Here is a 25,405-nt window from a genome sequence, read left to right as displayed (position 1 = left end):
ATTCTCTTCATTCCTGATGACTTCATGCTGAATTTCCATACAGTGTGCTTCATTATAATATGATATTTTGGTTCCTGGCACTTCTTGAGTAAATGGTAAGAAATCGAATTAGGAATGCTGAAGTTGAAGAGGAAAACTTAACTATTATTGTCTTGTGCCAAGCAATGTGAATTTTTTTTCTAAAGTAAGAAAGACTGACAGAATTAAGAGCTATAAATAATGAGAGAGAGAAAAACGAAAGAAGGCAATCGTTTGATGTTGGTTAAAAAGAAGTGCATTAGTGTGTTTATCCCAGGGCAGTTATACAAAATGAAGCTTGAAATAGATCACAATCCCTACAGCTAAAATTCAAACACGTATTTCTATTCCCTCCTCAACTGCAGAAACCAATAATGTTCTCCAAGTTAGACCTAATATACTTTTCACTAAATTCAAATAATCAAAATTAATGTTGCAATTACTTGAAAAGGGAGAATTATAAGAAGTTGGTGCAGGTATCATTAACACTGGAGTCATTTTTCCAGAAACAGTTATGGAGTTTTCATGTTGTGATGGTGATGAGTATTGTTAATGAGGTTGGACTTGACTGAAGAAAAAATATAACTGTAGGAAAAGCATGGTTTTACAAATGTCTTACATGTATCATGAAGTTTGGTGCTCTTACTCCTGGCATGGTATTATTGCAGTGGTGGTGAGTTTCTAGTTTCATTCACACCTTAGTGTCTCCACATTTAGACCACATCAACAAATACAAGGCATTGGAGTCTATACTATTCATCATTAGGCATCGTGGACCTCTCTAATGAGGCATAGCGCTATTCTCTATTGAGGTAAAATTCAATACTTCAAGTTTTGGCGACACAGGTAGCTGCTATCAGCTAATTATGTGTGGTAGTGAAATAAAATGCATTTGCTATCTAGAGCCTATACAGTAACTCCTTAAGGTCACACTGTGTAGTCTTTAACCTGTATAATGAGCTTCTGCGGATGATGATGTCGATGATAATAGTAACGATGGTGGTGATGAAGATAACAGTACCCATAGTTAATTGAAAATCTATATTATAACAGGTATTAAGTAAGCTGAAGGAATTACAAAAATAACTTACGATTGTTGTCCTTATGGAATAGGTAAATCTGACTAAAGAGAAATTATATATATGTATATAATTTAATTGTATCAAATATTATAAAGTAAAACTTTTCAAGTGACTAAAGAAATAGAAAATTATAAGACCTGCTATAAAGCACATAATGCTAATCTAGGATCTTAAATTGTCTAACAATAACTGTGATTAACTATACACATTCCTAGAAAGGCACAGCTATAAAAACTTACACGCAAAGAAATAGAAAATCTAAATTGATATATAACAAGTAAGAAGATTAAATTGGCAATTTAATTAATTGCCATATGGAGTTCCCTGGCCAGGAATCAGATCATAGCCATAATTGCCACCTAAGCCACATCTGTGGCAACAATGGAGCCTTAGCCCACTGTGATGCAGGTTCAGGGATTGAACCTGCATCCCAGTGCTCCCAAGACACTGCCAATCCTATTGGACCACACTGGGAACTCCTGAATTGACTATTTTAGAGCTCTCCAGACTCAGATGATTTTTTTTTTGGTAATTTCTACCAAATTCAAAGGTGAATCAATGGCAATTTTCACAAATAGTTCCAAAAATTGGAAAAAGAGGACACACATCACAACTCAGTCTATAAAACAGTATAATTCTGTTATCAAATCCACAAAAGTGTAAGAAAACTACAGATCAGTATTCCCTATAAATGTAGATGCAAAAATATTCTACAAAACAGTAGCAAACATAATCCAGGCAGCATGTTAAAAAAGATACACAATGTAATCAAGTAGGCTTTACCTCAAGTATGCAATGTTGGTTTAACATCTAAAAATCAGTCAACATCACAAATTATATCAGTATAATAAAGGACAAAGATAATACCATAATTGTCACAATAGATGAAAAAAATCATTTGACAAAATTGAAATTCAATAAACTAAAAATAGAAGAAAAACTTTATCAAATTGATAAAAGACCTCTATGAAAGACTCACAGATAATATTATATTTAGTGGTCAAAGTCAAAATATTTTATCCATATATGTCAGAAACAAGGTATCAACTCTCACTGCTTCTATTCAACACAGTCCTGGAGGTTCTATGCATAGTAATTAGGCAAGAAAAATGATTTTTAAAATGATTTAGATTGTAAAAAAAAAAAAGTTAACTATTTGCAAGTGACATAATCTGTAAACAATAAAAAATTCTAAGTACAAAGAAACATTAGACCTAATAAATGAATTCATCCTGGTGGCAAAATGCAAGATCAATATACAAAATTAACTGTATATCTATATAACAGCAATTAACAGCCTAAAAATAAAATTAGGAATTCCTTTTGCAATAGTGTCAAAACTTATTTAGAAATATATTTAATAAAAGAAGTGCAAGTCTTGTGTACTAAATATCATATATCATTGTAGAAAGAAATTAAAGGAAATCTAAATAAATGAACAGAAATACTATGTCCATGGATTAGAATACTTCATATTGTTAAGAGTCAGAGAAACAGTAAAACAAATTTCCCCTAAATTTCATTCATAATACAGAAACAATGCAACACTTTTGATTGCATTTAACGGGATCAGTAATACCTTGATATCAAGCTTATATATTTCATATATACATATATATATATGAAAACTGGATAGTATGTAAGAAATTTAGAGACATATTTCACATACAGAAGAAAAAATTAGCCAAATATTAGCAATTCAAACCCATGAATATATGTAACAAAAAATTCATTATAATTTAGTAGAGTTAAGCTGAGGGATTCAAGGCTGATTTAAAAACAAGCCACCACATTAAGAGATTAAAAAAGAAAAATCATATGATTATATTAAAATAGGTAGAAAACAACAATTAACAAAATCAACACACATTCATGACACAAAAATTAATGTTTTGGAAAGAAGGGATGTTCTTCAACCTCATAAAAATTGACATATGTTAAAAATATCTACCAACTAAAATCATGATTTTATATTAATGTCAGGTATAAGAGTAAACATTCTTGCTACTTTTTAACATTAGAGGTTATAACCAATTTTATAAAATAAAGGTACTCAGATTGTAAGACAAGAAATGAAGCTCCATTCACAGCTAATACATTATTCGAGTAAAGACTAAGAAATTTATTTAAAATCTACTAGAAATATTAAGTGAATTTAGCAGATGTATAAATTGCCTATGTTGCATCACAAAATTAGCAGCTTAACAAGATACTTATTTTATTTCAGTTACTTTAGGTCAGAGGTACAGGAGGGTTAGGTTGACTTCACAAAGTTTAGCTGGGTCTTCTGCGTGCAGTTTTATGAAGCTGAAATTAAGGAGTCAGCCAAGACTGACTTTATCAATGTTTTATAAAGGGAGGCAGCCCCTTTATCATTCATGTGATTATTGGTAGTTTTCTTCTCCTGTAGTTGAAGGACTTCTTCAAAGCTGTCAAGGGAGTCAGCTAAAGATGAGTCAGCTAGCAAGTCTTATATCATCTCACCTAATCATGGGACTGGATCTTTTCCTTTTTGCCATATCCTATTTGTTAAAAGCAATTCACAGGGCCAACCTACATTAGAAAATCAAAAATCATTTTCAGCCTGTCTTCTCAAAAATCGTACAGTTTGACAACTTAGATGAAATTGACCTATTTCTTGATGTATACATACCAAACTCGCTAGAGAAGAAATAAACTAAATAGTCCTGCATCTATTAAAGACATTGAACTTGTAGTTTCAAACTATTCCAAAAGAAAACTCCCAGATTAGATAGTCACTGAAAAATTCTACCAAATATTTAAGGAACGAATACCATTAATTCTATATAAATTCTTTGAGAAAATAGACAAAAAGGTAAAATTTCCAAAATGTTTGAGGCCAGCAAAAAATTAGCACTAAATTACCACAAAAATATAATATAAGAAAAATTCAGGTCAATATTCTTCATTAATATAGATGAAAATAATTTAAATTAATATATTACAAATCAAGTCAAAGTATTTATAGAAATGACAATATGTAATAACCAAGCAAGACTTACTCCAAGAATGCAAGAGTTTCAATTTCAAAAATCAAACAATTTAATATTCTGCATTAGTGATTAAAAGAAAAATGTCATATAAGCATGTCAGTAAGTACAAAAAAAGACATTTGATAAAAGCCAGCACCTTATTACAACAAAACTTTTCAACAAATTAAAAATAGAAGAGGCTTTCCTTAATGCGATGAAGAGCATCTGCAGAAACTTACATCTAACACCATGCTGAATAATAGTGCAACATTAAATATTTTACCTTATTGATCAGAATAAATGCAAGAATATCTGCTCTTAATACTTTATTTTACATTTGTCCTGAAGGTTCTGCTGTAATAAGATACAAGTTAAAAATAATAGGACAAATAATTGAAGGGGAAAAGTTTCTTTGTTTTCAGATAACATGAATGTGTTCATAAAGATACATAACAGTTGACAAAGAACCAATACAACTAATAAGCTAATTTAGGTCACAGGATACTGGACAATTAAATCACATCAATTGCATTTTCTAAATACTAGCATTCAAGTTTTGGAAATTTAATTCAAATGTGCATTTTAAAAGCATAAGAAATTTTAAATTCTGAGGAATAATTCTAACAAAATCTCCACTAGACATTTTTTTGCCAGAGATTCCCTCTATCAGTTTTACTAGTTTTCATACCAGTGTCAAGATGACTTTTAAATCTCAGCTCAACTGCCTCCTCTTCTAGGAAGACTTCCTTAATTCATCTCAATTACATTGGGTGCCACTTCATTCATAGAGTCTTATGATCAGAGCATCTGCCTCCTTCTATAACTGCTTTCTTGTCTGACTCCCCCACTACACTATCAAGTCCTTGAGGGCAGGAAATCTGCCTTATTTATCTCTGTATTCCTCTGCCCATCTTGGAGCATCACTGACACATCTAACACTGTAGTCAGAGAAAAACAGTTCAAAAGAGTGATATATATGTATATATTTCTCATACACATATTCATATTATATATATATGTGAATAACTTTGCTGTACACCTTAAACTAACCCAACATTGCAAATCAACTATACTTTAATATAAAATAAAAATTCAATTTAAAAAGAGTGGTGATGCACACACCCAAAAAAGTAGACGTTTAGGAAATGCATTCACTTACCTATAAGATTTTCAGTCATTCTATAAGTCAATTTATATGTATTTCTAATTAGGATGACTAAGCAAAAGCAGATGCCTTTTGAACTTCTGCTGTTATTTTTGCAACAAGTGCTTGAATATCTTATCTTGAAATGGCCCTCCTATGTAATCTCAGGTAAATTCATGATCTATTTCATTGAGTTATGATGTTCAAACATGTAACTGCAAATATTGGAGAAGAAATAAAACTCTAAACAGTACACTTTATTTATTTCAAATTCCCCTGTTTTTCTCATCCCAGGGATTATTCTGCTTAAAGGCTCATAAATAGTCTATATTCCTTTTCGCTGCTGATGTTTGAAAGGTCGGGTTTGATTTGCACTTGTCAATGTCTATATTTCTTCTGATACTATTTCAATAGACCTGTTCTTCTAAAATTATTCTTCTCTGTAGGTTTAAAGTATCTGACCTACTGTTAATTTAACACCCCTCTATCAAGCCACTTTGCCATGTCAGAATCTAACTCAGAAATATTGAATGTGTTTCACAGGTTGAGCAAAAAAGAAACTAGGGTTTGCATAAAGCTTCATTTTCTCATGTAGATGTCCTGATTTTATTTTATTTTTTTCTGTAATTTTCTCCTGGACACACCTGCAGAGCTTGCTAATGAAAATCCAATTACATGGAAAATTAGAAATGAATGTAAGTAAATATGAGGATTAATATAACAAAATAATAGAGATTTATGAAAAATAGCACTTTATTTCTCATAGATTTGGAGGCTGCAAACCCAGGATCAGGGTCTAAGTGGATTTGATATCTGGTAAAGACTCAGTTCATAATTCATAGATGGCAAATTTTTCACTACAACTTTACATGACAAGAAGCAGCGAAAAAGCTCTCCAAAGCCTCTTTTATAAAATACCCACCCTGAGGGCTCCATTCTCATAACCTGATAACCTCTTCAAGTTCTCACGTCCAAACACTATCCCTTTGGGGATTAGGTTTCAACATATAAATTTGAGGCGGCAAAAGCATTCAGTCTACAGCAAGGGCTAACCATGGTTGTGTGTTGGTTCTTAATCATATTTGCTAATTTTACAAGATAATTCATACTTGGTTGTCTTCATCAAATCAGTGAACTATGGACTGAAAATAACCAATAATGGATTAGATAAGAAGAAATTTTTGTGAATTTATTTAGTTTTGCTTTTGTCTCATTCTGCTTTATCTGAAAATTTTATATAAAACAACATATGCATTAAAAACTTGGATATTAATCAAAAAGACATATTTTTCTATAAAACATGAATCTGACACACACAGTCACCATTAATACTACATTGCACAGTATTTCATATGTAATATGTGACAGTGTATTATATATACAGTTACTTTTAATCAATTAATTTATCATGTAGGAATTTTCATGTGCCATTAAGATATTCCATTGATGTAAGTATTATTTGGCACTTACATTCTTCATAAAAAAATTCATGGTTATGAATTAGCATATACCTCTATCTTATTGTATAAGAATGCTTTAGAATATATTTCCAGATGTGAAATCAGCACATCCCAGATTCAGAACATATTAAAGAGCTTTGTTGCATATTGGTAAATGGATTCCAAGAGCTAATATAATGGCCTCTGGTATGACTATTTTCATTCAAGTCTATGAATCTATTCTTGTATTAACCTGGCATAGCTTCTGAGGAGCTCAATGATTTCAATACGGGATCATCATGATTCACTCTTAATTTGTTCATTTGAGTCATGTTGTGGGATATCAGAAAAATGCCAATGAACTCCTTCACTGCACGGAGGTTGGCAACTGCCACATGGTTCTTGGGAGGAGGGTGTGGAGACCTGGTTCCTGGTTGTTGGTGAGGATGCAGTTCTTGTTCTAGATTTACTAAGGATGAAACTTGTGCAAATTACTTAACTTCTGGGAGACTTTTTCCCCATTTATTAGAAGTTTCGTCATCCTTCATCCGTCCATTAAACCATTCACAAAATAATTTATTGAAAAGTATGTGTTGAGTTGCTTCTCTGCTCCAGGAACAGTCCTAGGTGCTAGGGGTAGAGTGGTAAACAAAACATTCAGATCTTCATTCATGGAGCTTACATTGCTTTGGAAGACTTGCTTTTTGGGCCCAGAGTTGAGGCATTTGGAAGTTCCCAGGCTAGGGGTCAAATCAGAGCTGCAGCTGCTGGCCTACGCCATAGACACAGCAATGCAGAATCCGAGCCATATTTGTGATCTACACCATAGCTCATGGCAACACCAGATCCCTGAACCATTGAGCAAGGCCAGGAATAAAACCCACATCCTCGTGGATACTCTTCAGATTTGTTTCCGCTGAGCCACAATGGGAACTTCAAAGAAATTTTTGAAATGGGGGGGAGATAAAGAGGCCTGAGGTGCTTTTATAAATGGTAGTGAGAGAAGGTGTTGTGAAGGGGTTAGATCTACGTGAATGAGATGAGGAAATATGACTAAGGGCATATCTAGGGTATTTCCTTTCCCAGCTCTGGGATTTGTATTTTGCTATAGTTTGGGTTGCCAACTGAAGAAACTCTTGGACCAAAGTGTTGTTTACTTAGATCACTGGCCTTTGTGAGAGACTCAGCATAAACTGGTGGAATTTTCTCTCAAGACATTCATTTTCCTTTCTCTGCTGGTGCCCCAAATTTCTGGAAAACAGCTAGATGAGTTAAATGAATAGTCACTGAAACTCATGTGTCTGAATTTAGTTTATCCACTGATGAGGATTTGATTTAGAGTAAGTGAGCTCTCCTTTTGTCATCTTATTTCTGACATCTGTATAATGGTGTCAGCGACCTCCATTTTTCATGATTGCTGTGGAGATTAAATGAAATATTAAGTGCTGGGCGCATGGTGAATGATAAAGGGGTGGTAGCCACTGTGATTGTTGCTATGAATGAACTGGCCCCAGTCTTTCTTTCTTATTGTGATCCCCCCTGAGATCCTTTTTGGTCATGAAGAGACTGGGATTTGAAGCCCTGGACACTGTCCAGAGAAACCACCCCTTTCCCTTTTGACAGCACCAGTTTCAGGGGTGGTCATGGCCACCTGAGTGCCTGGGTGTCTCCTTCTTGATGCCACTACCACCCAAGACTGTCACATTCCCAGGAGGCCCTTACCCTTCATAATTACATCTTCCCTTGGTATTCCCATATACAACATCCATTTTTTTTTTTTATGGCCACACCCTAACCCTTAACCCACTGAGTAACAAAGGGAACTCCTTCCAAACTTTTTTTTTTAAATCCCGTGCTTCTTTCAAAATTGAATACACAATGAATCATGGAATTAAGTGTTAAATGCATAAAAATGTTGAAAAGAACAAAAAAAAAAACACAGGAAAAACAGGGGACAATCTTCTGGATCTAGGGCTATACAAAAATTCGATGCCAAAAGCTATGATTCATACAAGGAAAATTTATATTTTGTTGCATAAATCTTAAAATTAACCTTTGTGTAAGACTGTATTAAGAGAGAAAAAGACCAGCTATAGACTGGGAGAACATATTTACAAACCATGAATACAACAAAACACTAGAATCTAGAATACATAATGAACTTTTTTTTTTAAGTACTTTTTACAGTCTTCTTTTTTTTCTTTTTATGGATGCACCTGCAGCATATGAACGTTGCCAGGCTAGGGGTCAAATCAGAGCTGCAGCTGCCGGCCTACACCACAGCAATGCAGGATCTGAACCATATTTGTGATCTATATCATAGCTCACAGCAATCCCAGATCCTTAACCCATGGAGCAAGGCCAGGGATCAAACCTGCATCCTCATGATTACTAGTTGGGTTCTTAACCTGCTGAACCACAACAGGAACTCCCATAATGAATTCTTAATACAAACTCCAGTTTAAAAAAAAAAAAGTCTAACTAGAAGATGTGCAGAGGGACCTAAAATGCCATTTTACCAATGAGGTTGTACAGATGGCAAATAAACACAAGAAAAAAATATTCAACATAATTAGCTATTAAAGAAATGCAAATTGAAAGTATAATGAGATATAACCAAATGCCTGTAAGAATGGCCAAAATAAAACTTTTAAAAAGGTGTTAAAACAAACGAAGTATGTGAAGAAACAATCACTAATACATTGTCGGTGGGAAGGTAAAATGTTACAGCTGCTTTGCAAAACTGGCAGTTGCACAGAAAACTAAACATACTACTACAATAGGACCCAGCAATAGCACTTCTGGGCATTTGTCCCAAAGAAATAAAGACGTATGTAAAACTTCCAAAATTTAAATGTCTAATTTATAGTTAAAACACTGGAATTTGCTCAGGCTGACAGCTTTACCTCTGCATATGCTTTCTGTCAGGATGCTTAAGAGTTCCTTTCTTGCCACCTTTTGATCCTAATTATGGCCAGCTGTAAACTAATTAACCTCTCTGGGCATCTCCCAGGAGGGTAAAGTGCTTGGCAGCTGGGGCAATGGCTGCAGTGCAGCTGGGAATAAATGATAACAAGGCATATTGATTCCCCAGGCCTGCTACCCACGTGGGCATCTCCTTGCAGCCTTCTTGCTAGCAGAGATAACAAAAGCAATCAAGAGCAGAACCTTGATGACTGTGAGGGCTTCAACCTTCTCATTGTTTTAACTTTGTTCTGCAGTTTAGTATCTAAGCAGAGTGAATTGCAAATGAATGGAATGATGAATTATAAATAAGTGAATGAATGAACACGTGTGAGTGAATAAAAAATTCAAAGTCATGTTGTAAAATCAAGTAATCAACTCGAAGGTATTGTGTTTTAGTCATCTATCCTATTGCAAGGGCTCTTCTCGGTCCTGGGTGGTTGGAGCTAAGTAGATACAAGGCATATAGTGTGGGCTGCCGCAAGAGGAACTAAAATCCAGTGGGTGGGATAAGAGCATCATTCCACTTACAAACTTGTAAACTTTCTCTGTTTTTTTTTTTTTTTTTTAATGCTTTTTTGTCTGTTTTTGGCCATGCCCATGGCATGTGGAAGTTCCCAGGCCAGGGACTGAACCTGTACCACAGCAGAGAAAACACCAGATCCTTAACCCACTGAGCCACGAGGGAACTTCTTGTTGTTTTTTAATTTATGCTTTTCTCTGTTTCTGTGTGTGTCTGCCTATATGTATACATATAAATAAATGCATATGTTATATGTGAGTGTGTATTATATATATATATATATAATATATATATGTGTGTATATATCTGTTTTCTTTCTAATTGGGGTTTCTCACCCAGCAGCTGCTTCTGGGAGGTCATGCTTTCTGTAACACTGCATATCCAGTGACCTTTATTAGGATTGTCCCATTAAATGTATTTAGACTGTACGGGTGGTTAAATAATTTTTTAAAGAATTCCCTTTCTACCGAATGTAAGAAATGAATGGCTATTAGAATGAATGGATAGCTGGAAAAAAAATCTTAAAGAAAGAGAGTCTGACTACACTTCTTTCTTTGTAGACAAAAAGACAAAAAAAAAATTGTTTTTTGCCCTCAGTTTCCATATTTGAAATAACAGCCATGTCCATTCTTGCCTCTTTCCCATCTTGGAAGAACATGGAAACTGAAGGGATAATTGAAAATCCCTACTTCAGTCACCTCCAATTCTCCAGGCATCACTTTATCTTCCCATCTGCACAGGAGACAAGACCCAGTGATTAAAGAGAGTTGTCCAAATCACTAGGCTCTGTGGCAGAGCAATTTTCTCAGATCTAATCTTCTTTGTAGTATTGTGAAAGTGGAACGTCTTATACTATTCAATTCTAACAAATAATGAGAATTTGTTGTCTTGCTTTGGTTGAACACAGTGGTTAAATATTATTTTGGGCTGGGCATATTATTTCAGAACAGTTTCAAAACTGCAAAGGTCATAATGCTTTGTAAATATTTTAATCATATAAATTATTATTGTAAGGCTAGCATTTCAGAATCTGTCTCCTAGATGTGCTGTTCTAGTAAAATATTGTTACCCAATATCTTAACTATAGTTAGACTGTCCATGACTAGTTGTCCCAAATGGTGATTCTATTCTACCATGTTTAAAAAATATAGAAAAAAATATAAATATTAAAGTATGTAATTTATCACACTCCTTTATGTAATACAAACTTAGCAGTTAACTGTTTCTTTTTTTTTCTTTTTTTTTTCTTTTTGCCTTTTCTTGAGCTGCTCCTATGGCATATGGAGGTTCCCAAGCTAGGGGTCTACTCAGAGCTATAGCCACCAGCCCACGCCACAGCCACAGCTATGTGGGATCTGAGCCGTGTCTGTGACCTATACCACAGCTCACGGCAATGCCAGATCCTTAACCCACCAAGCAAGGCCAGGGAACAAACCCGCAACCTCATGGTTCCCAGTCGGATTTGTTAACCACTGCGCCATGATGGGAACGCCAACAATTTCTTAAATTTATTTAATAACCTTAGATCAGGGTTTATTTTAGTTTGCAGGCTTATTCTAACACATATTTTTCAAGTGAAGCAGCTCTTAAAAAACTAGGTTTCCCCAAAACATAGGTCCCCAAATCGTATATTTAAGATTAAATATATTCAAAGTCAGAGATACCAAATTAAGACATGCTAGGTTACACAAAGTCAGAGATACCAAATTTAAGACAGTCTGAGTTACACAAAGTCAGAGATTCTAAATTTAAGACATGCCGGACATACAAATTTAAACAAGCCTATTTTCTGTCTGATTGCTGGATCTTTAATCTGATTATTGGTGTTCTGAAACCTTAAAAGGTTATCTTAGGCTAGGACCTCCAAACTTGTTTGAGCAGACTGAGTTCTCTCTCTTGCCTTTGCATACATAACAGCGTTAATAATTTTACCCTCCAAAAATGTTATAAATTAGTGTTAAAAAACCAAACAAACAATAGACTTCAAATGGAGTCACTGATGCTAAACCCACGTTACCAAAGCAATACTTGATGCAGATGTGACTGCAGTTTCAGCCTCTGTTTGGAATGTCATTTTACATAGTCAGTCTTGGCCAGCAATGGTGAAGGAAGGTGACCTTCCCAGAAATAACCCTTTCTCTTGTCTATGACCTTATTTGCAACTCTTCTGCTTTTAAAACCTTTCTTTTTCTGTAGCGCTTTGGAGCTGGACTAAACAGGATGCTGCCTGGTTCATGAGCTATTGGGTAAGGCCAATTTGATCTTCAGATTTATGCAGTTAATTTTTTTTTTAACACTAAGAGAAGCTGCCCCAAATATTCCTGTGGTCTTCTGGCAGTCTGAAGCTTTAATTCTCTAATCAGGCTTCCAGAATTGATCTTGTGCGGCTTCCCTTTACTCTGCTGAAGTAAGAAGGTGATGGTGACATTCCTGCCCTCTGTCCTCTATGTCACACACATGGTGGAATGTAATGTCTCTCCCTCAGTGAAAGATGGTCTTATTTAAATGTCCTGGCATTCTCAGGAGAAACCTGTGACATAGCCCTTCCTATAAAGTCAATCAAATAACTTTCCAGAGTTCCTAAGTTGTTTTCTTTTCTTCTCCATGGGAAGAAGAGTAAAAATACAAGAGGAATGACAGTACCATCAACAACATAGCTTTCCTCTGACTTTTACGCAACATTCACCACATGGTTCCTCTAACACTTAGCCCTGGGCAGCTTGTCCAAACCTTCCCAGCCTGATTTGTAAACACTGCCTGCACGTACCACTGAATGGACATTGAGGCTTTCCATTTCTGAGAAGACCTGCTTTCTGGTAGAGGCTACTTGGACCTAAGGAGGCTTGGCCTTAGTAAAATTCCAGGCTAACCTAGATCTTTTCATGAAATCCATACAAAAATAAGCATCCATGAGTTAGATAAAAATGTCTTGCTTTTCCGTTATGAAAGAATGTTTTTAAGCATTCTCTTCCTATATTTTTGAGGTGTTTTATTTATTTTTAAGCACCATATCTTATGATACTGGCATGAAAATGTATTTTGGGGGGAATGTGTTAATATACATAAATGTTTAACTATTTAAAATAAGTATGGAATAATGTTTACTTTGAATCATCAAATATTGTCAAATAAATATAATTTTATTATTTCTAAGCACATTTCTATTGTCTAGTGCCTAAAATTGTTCAATAAGCAAAGGCCTCACAATTTTTTTTTTTTTTTGTCTTTTTGCCATTTCTAGGGCTGCTCCTGTGGCATACGGAGGTTCCCAGGCTAGGGGTCTAATTGGAGCTGTAGCCTCCATCCTACACCAGAGCCACAGCAATGCCAGATCCAAGCTATGTCTGTGACCTATACCACAGCTCACGGCAGTGCCGGATCCTTAACCCACTGAGCAAGGCCAGGGATCGAACCCGCAACCTCATGGTTCCTAGTTGGATTCATCAACCACTGAGCCATGACAGGAACTCCAAGCCCTCACAAATATTGCTGCAAAATATAAACACAGTGTATTTATTTATTTGTTTATTTATTTATTTGTCTTTTCAGGGCAGCACCCATGGCATATGGAGATTCCCAGGCTAGGGGTCTAATTGGAGCTGTAGCCTCCATCCTACACCAGAGCCACAGCAATGCCAGATCCAAGCTATGTCTGTGACCTACACCACAGCTCGTGGCAATACCGGATCCTTAACCCACTGAGCAAGACCAGGGATCACTCCCAAAACCTCATGTAAACACAGTGTATTTAATTGGCATGTATTTGCATGGAAATTGTTTTGTAAGTTTTGTTGTTGGTTTCCTACCTTAGATAAATCTTTTTTACTGTTTTTCATACCTTATTAACTTACCTTATTAATTTAGTAAGTCCTTTTGTATAAAAAGTGCTGAAATATACCTCAGCATGCTCTAAAGCTTGATTTATTCTGATCCTCAAAAGCATAGTATTCGAGGATTTCACTGGTGGTGCAGTGGGTTAAGATCTGGTTTTGTCATTGCAGTGGCTCAGATCACTTCTGAAGCACAGGTTCAATCCCTGCTCTAGGAACTTTTGCATACCACAGGCATGGTCAAATAAAGAGCAAAATCTCAATATTTGTGTTGTACTCAACCAAAAAGTGTAATTAGGTCTCATAAAATGGTGCTGGAAGTTATACCTCAAACTGAGGACAGTTACTTGAACATAAAGAAGAAAAAAAATTAATTGTAATAGAATTAATTGTTTTTCCAAGCACTTCGAAGACATTGCAGTTTTACTGAATTTACACAAAATTTCACTGAACTTCTGTTGAATTTTACTGAACATGATTTATGCAAGCAAAGGTCTTAAAAACTTTCTTTGACAGATCTCATACCTCTTAAAAATACATAGAGGGTATACTTTTCTTTGATTTGCACAGCTCTGATTTCAATATATGGGACTGCTATAATCTAGAGACGGACCAGAGGAAAGGTCTTAGGAAAGTTTTTGATATTTTATATCAGAAGCTGCAGCAAGAGATCTCCCCATGGGTCTTTCAAATTTGACATTATCTGAAAAACATGCTGGGCCAGAACTATGCTATGGTCAAGTTTTGTGTATTCATGCTATCAATAATTTTCTCAAAGGATTATACTAGAAATAAATGCCTAGGTTTCCAAAAATATGGATTTTTTTACCTTTAGGCAATGTTATTATATTTATGTATTGTGATTAGTATTAAAAATATAAACAAAAAGGGGATTATCAGATGATCCATATCAAGACTTTCAGTCAAAAACATGGATATGCTGAGGGAACAGGCTGGTGAGCTAATGTGGGACTTGGCTGGGAGTAAGCATTTCACATATATAAGCCAAATCTGAACCTGAATATTCAGAGGCTATTTTCAATTCTCTCTCTAGAGAGAGAGATATATATATAGAGAGAGATATTGTAGATCTATATATATATATATATATATATAGAGAGAGAGAGAGAGAGAGAGAGATCTACACATATATATATAACATACACATACATATATATAAAATATATAAAATAATTTCCACACAAATGCATGCCAATTAAAGACACTATGTTTATATTTTGCATCTACATTGGTGAGGCCTTTACTTATTGAATAATTTTAGGCACTTGACAATAATATATTAAGTACACATAAGCTTATATGTATGTACATATTCAGTGTATGTGTATGTATCGCTAGCTAGCTATGACTAAGGAATGGTTTTCAATTGAAATATGGCCTGAGAGATGAAAGACAGAATAGTGATAGAGAAAGAAAGACATTCCAAACCCCCAAACTTAAGAATTATTCAAAACTATTGAATCTCCATTTTCGAAAGGAGTTACTGGAAGGCAACCTTCCTACATTAAATTTCTAAGTATACTTAATATTTCAAATATAAGACTCACTTGAGCCTCCATATGAACATAAAATCAGACTTCAATTTATTACTGCCAATTAAATTGAAAGAATCAAAATGGAAATTAGTAACATTTTTAATGACCCATATGCCAAAGCTAAAGTTGCATCTTCACTGAGAAAGACATTCTGACTTATTAATTACCTTTACCATGATGCACATCAATAGAGAGGAATTGGTAAGCCACAAGACCTTGGTAAATGGATATGATTCTACAGTACTATCCTGCCAGCCCAGATCAAGTTAAATTTAATCTCATACTTACTTCATGGCTGATAGTTTTCTACAAGGTTTAGTTGAGGATGCAAAGGGAGTAAGGCTGAGTTATTGAAATTACTTGAAACTGTAGAGATGCTATAATGTGATTCAAATTTGGGGAGAAATGCAAATCATAAACCTAATGAGATACTAATATCCAGAATATATGTAAAACTAAAACTTAGCAACAAAAAAATGCTACTCTATTAAAAAAAATGGGCAAAGGATTTGAATAGACATTTATCCAAAGAGATATATAATGGTTAATAAGCACATGAAAAAACGCTCAACGTCACTACTTATTAGAGAAATGCAAATCAAAACTACAGTGAGATACCACCTCACACCCATTAGAATGGCTACTCTCTATCTATATCTATCTATTGATCATTTAAAACAAATAGGCCTGAGAATGCAGAGAGGTTGGACCCCTTGCGCACTGTTAGTGGGAATGTAAAATGTTAAGCCTTAATGGAAAATAGTATGTCAATTCCATTAAAAAATAGAATTATCATATGATTTAGTAATTCCTCTTCTGAATATATGCCTGAAAGAATTGAAAGAGATATTTGCACACCTATGTTCATAGCAGTGTTATTCACAACAGCTGAAACATGAAAGCAACCCTAGTATCCTTTGAAAAATTAACAGATAAGCAAAATGTGGCAGATAAGTCATCCCTCCATATCCATGGGATACTGATTTCAGGAGGCCCAGCACATACCAAAATCTGCAGATGCTCAAGTCTTTAGTATAAAATGGCTTAGTTGCCATAGAGGCAAAACTCATATATTAGGAGAACTGACTGTATATTTATTGGAAAAAAAATCGGCATATAAGTGGGCCCATGCAGTCCAAACCTATGTTGTTTAAATGGAATATTTACATATAATGGAAAATTATTCATACTTAAAAAGGAAGGAAATTCTGACATACATTACAAGATAAATGAATCCTGAAGATATTATGCTAAGTAAAATAAGCCAGTCACAAAAAGACAAAGTGTGATTCTGCTCATATGTAGTACTTAGAGAAGTCAAAATCATAGAGACAGAAAAATTTGTGGTTACCAGGGCCTGGGTAAGGAGGATGAAAGGCATTTTTCGTTGGATATAGAGTTTCAGTTGGCAGGGTAAAAAGAGATGATAGTCATGGTTGCACAACATCATGAATGCATTTTTTTTTTTTTTTTGTCTTTTTGCCATTTCTTGGGCCACTCGCAGCATATGGAGGTTCCCAGGCTAGGGGTCGAATTGGAGCTGCAGCCGCTGGCCTACACCAAGAGCCACAGCAACGTGGGATCGGAGCCGCGTCTGCAATCTACACCACAGCTCACGACAACGCTGGATCCTTAACCCACTGAGCAAGGCCAGGGATCGAACCTGCAACCTCATGGTTCCTAGTCGGATTTGTTAACCACTGCGCCACGACGGGAACTCCCATGAATGCATTTAACATAACTGAACTATACTCATTGCAATGGTTAAGATGGTGCATTTTATGTTGTGTATATTTTACCACAACAGATTTTTAGAAATGGAGATCCCATAGGGTTCAACCCAATAGTAAGTGTTCAATACATTTTAACAATTATTACTAATTTTATTCACCAAGTAACTAGAATATAAACAAATATTTCACATGATCAACTATAAAACTGAGAATCAAAGATATGAAATAGTTTGAATATTTACTGACATGGGGCAAGTGTTGGCATATATCAAATGGTTGAGCGCACATTATCAGGAGCAGCACTTTTAAGCTCAAACGGTGTACCTGCCTCACCTGGGTTGTTTTCAGAATGCAGATTATTACCCAGTAGGATTTGAGATTTCACATTTCCAACCAGTTCCAAAGGACACCCACATTGTTCACAGAGGCCCAAATTGAACACCAGGAACAGAGGGGCAGTAATTCTGACCTAACAGGAGAAAGGTGACCACAACCTACACTCAGCTTAGCCAAAATAGGAGATAGAAAGCAGATGGAGCAAGAAGGCAGGCAAAGGAACTCTGCAGGGTCCAGAGGAGCTTTTCTTCATATGGTCTATGCCCAAGAGGGAGCAGTGCACTCACCTAGCTAGGTCATAGTGGGTGCTGAGTACTTTAGGGGACCCAAACACACTTGGGAGCCAGTGGAGGACCAAGGCTTTCTGAAGCCAGAGGTTTAATTTTCTGAGGAGGAAGTAGCTCTTAAAAGAATATACAGGAGTTCCTGTGTGGCTCAGCAGGTTAAGGAGCTTACATAATGTCCAGGAGGATGTGGGTTGGATACCTGGCCTCCCTCAGTGGGTTAAGGATCTGGTGTTGCTGCAAGCTGCAGTGTAGGTCACAGAGGTAGCTCAGATCTGGCATTGTTCTAGTTGTGGTGTAGGCTGTAGCTGCAGCTCAAATTTGACTACGGGAACTTTCATATGCTGCAGGTGGGGCCATAAAAATTAATTAAAAATATATATACACATTTATTTATATAAATATATGAGTATATCAAATTAGAATTAAAAAACCAATATTCACAAATTTTAAAAGCTGTTAAATATCATAAATATCACAATATAAAAACAACATAATTTTAGGAAACCGAGGCATGTAAATCTTCATATACACATTATTTAACATATATAATTTTTTTTTCCATTCACAGCTGTTCCAAAACTACAGCACACATGGAGAAGACTAATGTAGGGGGTGTTGGGGTCCAGACATTGTGGCTGTGTGGAACTTCCATGGGCAGTATATCTTACTCTGGCAAATTTTACTGGCCACATGGCCATGTGGACACAGCTAGTGGTGCCTCCCCTGGGCATCCGTGTGCTGCCTCCTCAACTAGCCTCTCCCTGCCCTACCCCCTGACCAATCCAGAGGAAATCAGGGCTGGTGGACAACTTGGAAGAGCAAGGTGCTGGGCTGATGGTTGTGATGACTGTGTACATGATAAGAAAATATCTCTGTAATATGTTCTTTGCTCAACTGGCGTGAAAAAATTCATTGGAGGAGTTTCCCGGTGGCCTAGGGGCTAAGGAGCCATCATTATCACTGCAGTGGCTCAGGTCTCTGCTGTGGCTGCATGGCTGGGGTTTGATTCTTGGCCCTTGGAACTTCTCCATGCCATAAGTGGGGACAAAAAAAACTCCTGGGGAATTTGATTTAAAGGATCACAAAGAGGAGTTCCTACTGTAGCACAGAGAGTTAAGAATCCTACTGCAGAGGGTCAGGTAGCTGTGGAGGGGCAAGTTCAATCCCTTGCCAGGCACAGCAGGTTAAGGATCTGGCATTGCTGTGACTGTGGTGTAGGTTGCAGCTGTATCTTGGATTCAATCCCTGGCCTGGGAACTTCCATATGCCATGGGTGTGGCCATAAAATGTAAATAAATAAATAAATAAATCAGGACAGAAAGGACTAAAATTCATGGTGAGTTGAGTTGGAGAAACCAGCAGAAAAGATGAGGGGGTGATTTCCAACATGAAGTTAACTTACCTTGCCTTTTAAAATGATATTTTTATACATTCTGTCTAATCATTTCTGTGTTTTATGAATGAACAGAATAATGGAATAGATGATATGTTTGCAAATAAATGCTTAACCCCTTCAACTATCACTAAAACTATGTCATATTTATTTACCTATCTACCTATGTCTATCAGCACTTTTGTTTATTTTTTTACTTTTTTATCGTCATAAGATGGTCTCTATACTGAGTGTGTTTTGATATGATGCCCTTGTACAAAAGAGTTAATCAAATAAGTGTGTGTATGTGTGCGTGTGTCTGCATATATGTGAGTGCATGTATGTGTGTGTGTGTTTAAGAGAAAAAGATTGGATGGGTGGCTCTCTGCATAGTTGCTCAGTCTTCAGTGCATTTTCTAGCCAGACTTGTGTGTGGTGATTTATTGTGAGTTGTATCATAAATAATTTGTTACCAATATTATTTAAGTACCAAAGCTTGGGGATACATTTTTTTTCAATGTGAGAGGTTTTCTAATTGCATTACTGCCATTTACTTGCACTGAAATGTATTTTCTTTAATAAAGAAAAAGGGGTGAATTTAGAAATACCATGCCTAGCTTTTTGAGTGGGGTCATGGGAGCTACTTGAGCACGTGAATACAATTTCTCAAATGAGCCATCACACAGAGGGACTCTTTTATATAACTTAGAGGATTTAGCCACTGTGCTTGGAAAACCAACTTAAGGGATTCCAAGGAAATATTTTTTAAACTAGGAAGTTATTATACAAAAGGATGATATTAATTTCTTAGGAGCTGATTTTTTTTTAATTATTTTTTATTTTTTTGCCTTCTGTCTTTTTATGGCCCCACCTGCGGCATATGTAGGTTCCCAGGCTAGGGGTCTAATCAGAGCTGTAGCCACTGGCCTACACCACAGCCACAGCCACAGCCACGCCAGATCCAAGCTGTGTCTAAGACCTACACCACAGCTCATGACAATGCCGGATCCCAGTCGGGTTTGTTTCTGCTATGCCACAATGGGAACTCCAGGAGGTGAATTTTAGTTCAGCCCTTTACATCTGTCACTTTCTCAGATTTTCAAAGACACCCTCTCAAGTACAGTTCTGGTCAAACTCTGGTTGCCATAGATGGTTCTGCTAGTCAGTAGAGTCTTCATGTCTTTCTTTCAGTCTCACCTGACTTCTCTTAACATTTCCTTGGGGGAAGTATTGATGCTATAGACTTTTTGCCATACCTGTCTTGGTACTGATGAATAAGACAAAGAGGTTGCAATCTGCTTAGAAGACCAACAAGCAAGAAGCATGTCTGGGAGTGAATATCATGCTTTGAAAAAGAAAAAAATCAGCTCCCCTTATGGTTCCTTTTCCCCCAAAGCAGGTTATTTAATACACTTTTGAAATTTTTACCATACTTGTGTTGAGTGTTTTGGCAGAATCCCTCAATAGACATTTAGTGAGAGGCCATCACTGGCCAGACTCTAAGGTAGGAGCTGAGTAATCAGGGATAATTGGGATGTTGGCCATGAGGATTTGCATTCCAGTGGGAGAGACAGGTACAGACTGTATATCTTTAATGCAGTCTATCAATAGCACAGTCTGAGCTATCTACAGAGTGTGACATGATCACAACTGGAAAAGTACTAGCCACCCAGAGAGCACTAGGTGAGAACTTCCCAGTAGAGGTAACAGTATCTTAACAAGGCTGTTGTGGGGGAAGTGAGGGCAACAGGAAAGAAAGTGGCATTAAAGAGTAGCTGGACAGGGGGTGAGGAACAAAAGCATTACATAAATACAAACCATTTCAGAGACTTTGGAATTAATTCAAAAGTATGGGAATATAAAAAGGATTTAGGTAGGAGCATTAACATATTTATTTCATTAACTTCAGAACCTGATTTAGGTGGAATTGTTTTGCCTGGAGTTAAGAGAAGGGAATGCAGGGGTTTGGTTTAGAGATTGTAGTCATGAGGTTGGTGAGGAATGGACATAGTCTATACAAATTGGGCAGATAGAACCAACAGGATTAGGTACCAAATTGGGTGTGAAAAGCAGAAAATGTTGAAAAATCAAAAAAGAGTAGTATAGTTATGGTTTAAATAACTATTAGAAAAATGGTACTGTTTTCAGATCTATAGGATAGGAATATCTTGATAGGGTTCAGTGTTTTACATAAAGTGTGAGGTGCTTGTGTCATTCAAGTGAAGAAGAAAACTTTGATTCTTATTATTCACAGTAGTCTGTCCTATCATCTTGCCACAAACATTGAATTCACCAATACTGAACTACTACCCCTAGGATAAATACAGGGTTGGCTTCCTGCCAGCCTCCAGGCATATGTTCATCAACCTGTCAAAATGTACTTTTTAAAAAAAAAATGTGTTTCTGCTTGAAAGCACATCATAACCTTTTTGTACTTAGGAACACAAGAGAGCACTTAAGTACTACTTTTGGTAGGTCATTTTAAACAGAGAAATCACAAACAAAAAGCATAAAAATGGGGGGGGGGGACCTGGCACTAAGTAGATTTAAAAAAGGAAAGTTGTTTACAGATAAGAGCTGAAGCAGGAAGACAGCATTGCCCTGTTTGATCTCAGCTGGGATGGTACTTGTAGGATGAAAACCAAAATTTTGAGGATCTGCGCATGTCCAAAAATGGCCACAAAAGTGTCACAAGTGTAAATTTGGTGGTTAAAAATGGACAAATTTCTGGAAACATACAGCTTCAGAAGGAGTAGACAATCTGAACAGATTGATCAATAGTAGTAAAATTGAATTTGTAAGAAAAAAACTCCTAGCAAAATAAAAATCGAGGACTGGACTTCTTCAAAGAGAATTCTCCCAAACATATAAAGAAGAGCCAATACTTATCCTTCTCAAACTACTCTAAAAGAATTTAGGAGGGGGGGAACACTATCAACCTCATTCTGTGAGTACACCATTATTACATGGATAACAAAACCAAAATACATTACAAAAAAAAAAAAGAAAATTATAGGTCCATATCTATGATAAATATAGATGCAAAAATTCTTAACAAAATATTAGCAAACTGAATTCAACAACACATAAACAAGATCATATACCATGATCAAGTGGGATTTATTCCAGGAATGCACATATGGTTCAATATTCACAAATTGGTTAGTGTGATACATCATATTAACAAAAGGATCATCTCAATAGACACAGAAAAAGCATTTGATGAAATTTAAAATCCATTCATGATAAAAATTCTCATCAAAGAGGGTTTAGAGGGAACATATCTCAACATAATCAAGACTACTTGCAGCAAACCAAAAGCTAAGGTCATATTCAGCAGTGAAAAACTGAAAGCCTTTCCTCTGAATTCAGGAATGAGACCAGGATGCCCAGTCTTGCCACTTGTATTTAACATAACATTGGAAGTCCTGGCCACAGCAATCAGATAAGAAAAATAAATAAAATGTATCTAAATTGGAAGGTAAGAGTTAAAAATGCTGCATAAGCTTAATACGAGTTCTAACTAGGATATTTAGGGTATAATAAAGAAAAAAAAACTAAATACCTGACTTGAAGATAGAACTTTGACATTTAATCTCATACTTGTTATTTTACTAACTATAAATCACTGCAGAGTTATCAAGTGTTTCTAAGATCCAGTTTCTTAACACACAAAAAATTAGTATAACAGCATCTATTATAGAAATGTGTTCTGTGGATTAATTATACTTTATAACTAGCACAGATGTTCCTAGCAAGGAAACAGACATGTTGAACATGGTTTAAAAAGTTACTTTTACTGTTTTTTCTTGCTCAGCTAAGACGGCTGAGCACGACTTTACTTACTTTGCACACTTTTTGGGTTGGCATCTAGCCTTTCCACTGCTTAAGTTTCTCTCTGTCAAGGAGATATATGATGAAAAAATTCTTACAAGGGAAATTAGATCTTCTTAGTGAAAGATGGACTTTGCTATGGGTGTATACAAAAACCTTTATTCTGATGATATTTCTCATGCTTTGAGAGAAAAAAAGAATCGCTATTGTTGCACAACTGAAACAGCTACTGGCAGAAATGGAACTAATTGTGAAGATGCTTGAAGATCCAGAAACTACTAGGCAAATGAAACCAACCAGGGATGGTTGGATGCTGTTTGATTACCTGGCAGACAAGCATGGTTTTGGGCAGGAATATTTAGATACACTCTACAGGTATGTAAAATTCTAGTACGCATGTGGAAATTATTCTGGAGCAGCAGAATATCTTCACATCTTTATAAGTTGCTTGTATATTCTAGAGATTAAGCCCTTGTCAGTCACATCATTTGAAACTATTTTCTCCCATTCTGTAAGTTGTCTTTTTGTTTTCTTTTTGGTTTCCTTTGATGTGCAAAAGCTTCTCAGTTTGATTAGTCCCACTGGTTTATTTTTGCTTTTATTTCTGTTGCTTTGAGAGACCAACCTGAGAAAATATTCATAAGGTTGATGCCAGATAATGTTTCACCTATATTCTCTTTCAGGAGTTTGATGGTGTCTTGTCTTATATTTAAGTCTTTCAGCCATTTTGAGTTTATTTTCCTGCATGGTGTGAGGGTGTGTTCTAGTTTCATTGATTTATATGCAGCTGTCCAGAATTCCCAGCAATTCTTGCAACAAGGATAGAACTAAAGACTCTCATACTGAGTGAAATAAGTCAGAAAAGAGAAAGACAAATACCATATGATATCACTCATATCTGGTATTTAATATACAGCACAAAGGCACCTTTCCACAGAAAAGAAAATCACGGACTTGGAGAATAGACTTGTGGTTGCCCAGGGGGAAGGGGAGGGAGTGGGATGGATTGGGAGCTTGGGATAATGGATGCAAACTATTGCTTTTGGAATGGATTAGCAATGAGATCCTGCTGTGTAGCACTGAGAAATATGTCCAGATACTTACAAGGGAGCATGAATATGGGAGAAAAATTATGTATACATGTATGTGTATCTGGGTCCCCATGCTGTACAGTGGGAAAAAAAGAGTGTTGGGGGAAATAACAATAATTAAAAAAAAGAATATGTTCACATCTTTAGAGTGTTGGTTCCAGCAACAGATAGAAATGCTTTGAGATCACTCTGGGGAAAACTGGCTTCTGAAATCTTAATGCAGAATTAGGTTGCAGCCATAGAAGACCTTAACCAACTAAAAGAGACCATAAATAATAATTCTGTAAGTTCTCCACTTCAGTCTCTTCAGCAATGAACATGGCTTATTCACCCATCTCTGTTTTTTTTCTTCAGTCACCTCAAAGGATGTGATGGCATTATTAATCTCTTCCTTTACCAGCCATAGTATCTGAATGCAATTCAGATGATATGTTCTCATGCACTCTGCTATTTGACCACAGGAGTCATAATAAAGATGTTTGAAAATGCTGGTAGGTGCTGAAAGATCTGGTCAAAATGATCCAACAGAAATCTTACACATATAGAAACCCGATTACAGAGTTTGTTGAATGCTTATGTGTTAATCTTGACATTGATGGGGCTCAGAAAAAACTGAGGGAATGTGAACAAGTGCTAGTGGATGATTTCTTTTTGGTGGCTTATCTTGAGGACTTCATTGAAAAATGCTCATCTTTTCACACTTGAGACTTTTTTCACATCCTTCTGAAAGATGTATTGTAAATTTGATTAGAAATGCAAGACTGGATGCTAAGATTGATTCTAAATTAGGTCATGTGGTTGTGGGTAACAACGCAGTCTTACCCTATCCACCAGCAACTGACTGAAAAGACCAAAAGCTTTTCTTTCAGAAGCTAGATGTTGCTCATGAATATTAAGAAGAAACTTAATCAGAAGAGTTTGGGGCTAGTAGATGCAAACAATTGCATATGGAATGGATAAGCAATGAGATCCTACTGTATAGCACAGGAAACTATGTCTGATCATTTGTGATGGAACATGGTAGAGGATAATGTGACAAAAAGAATGTATGTAAATCCATAACTGGGTTTTACATACACTGGATTTTTGCTGTACAGCCAAAATTGGTGGAACATTTTAAGTCACTATAATAAAAAAATTAAATAATAGTAGGTTGGAGGCTCCTAATAGTCAACTCAGCACTCTGGATTCTATTGAAGAACT

At 36.0% G+C, this 25,405-nt stretch overlaps 1 pseudogene; it reads left to right on the top strand.

The window, feature by feature from the left end:
- LOC100518808 (eukaryotic translation initiation factor 3 subunit E pseudogene) overlaps positions 1-25,162 on the top strand; it is a 29,864-nt pseudogene extending 4,702 nt beyond the window's left edge.
- The last annotated feature ends 243 nt before the right edge of the window (positions 25,163-25,405 follow it).

Source organism: Sus scrofa, chromosome 15 (genome assembly GCF_054392235.1).
Source record: "Sus scrofa isolate SSC_HxYL_T2T_F1_AM1 chromosome 15, Sscrofa_HxYL_maternal_Yorkshire_Landrace_v2.0, whole genome shotgun sequence".
NCBI classification, from domain to species: domain Eukaryota; kingdom Metazoa; phylum Chordata; class Mammalia; order Artiodactyla; family Suidae; genus Sus; species Sus scrofa.
This window is presented reverse-complemented; position numbering and strand designations above follow the sequence as displayed.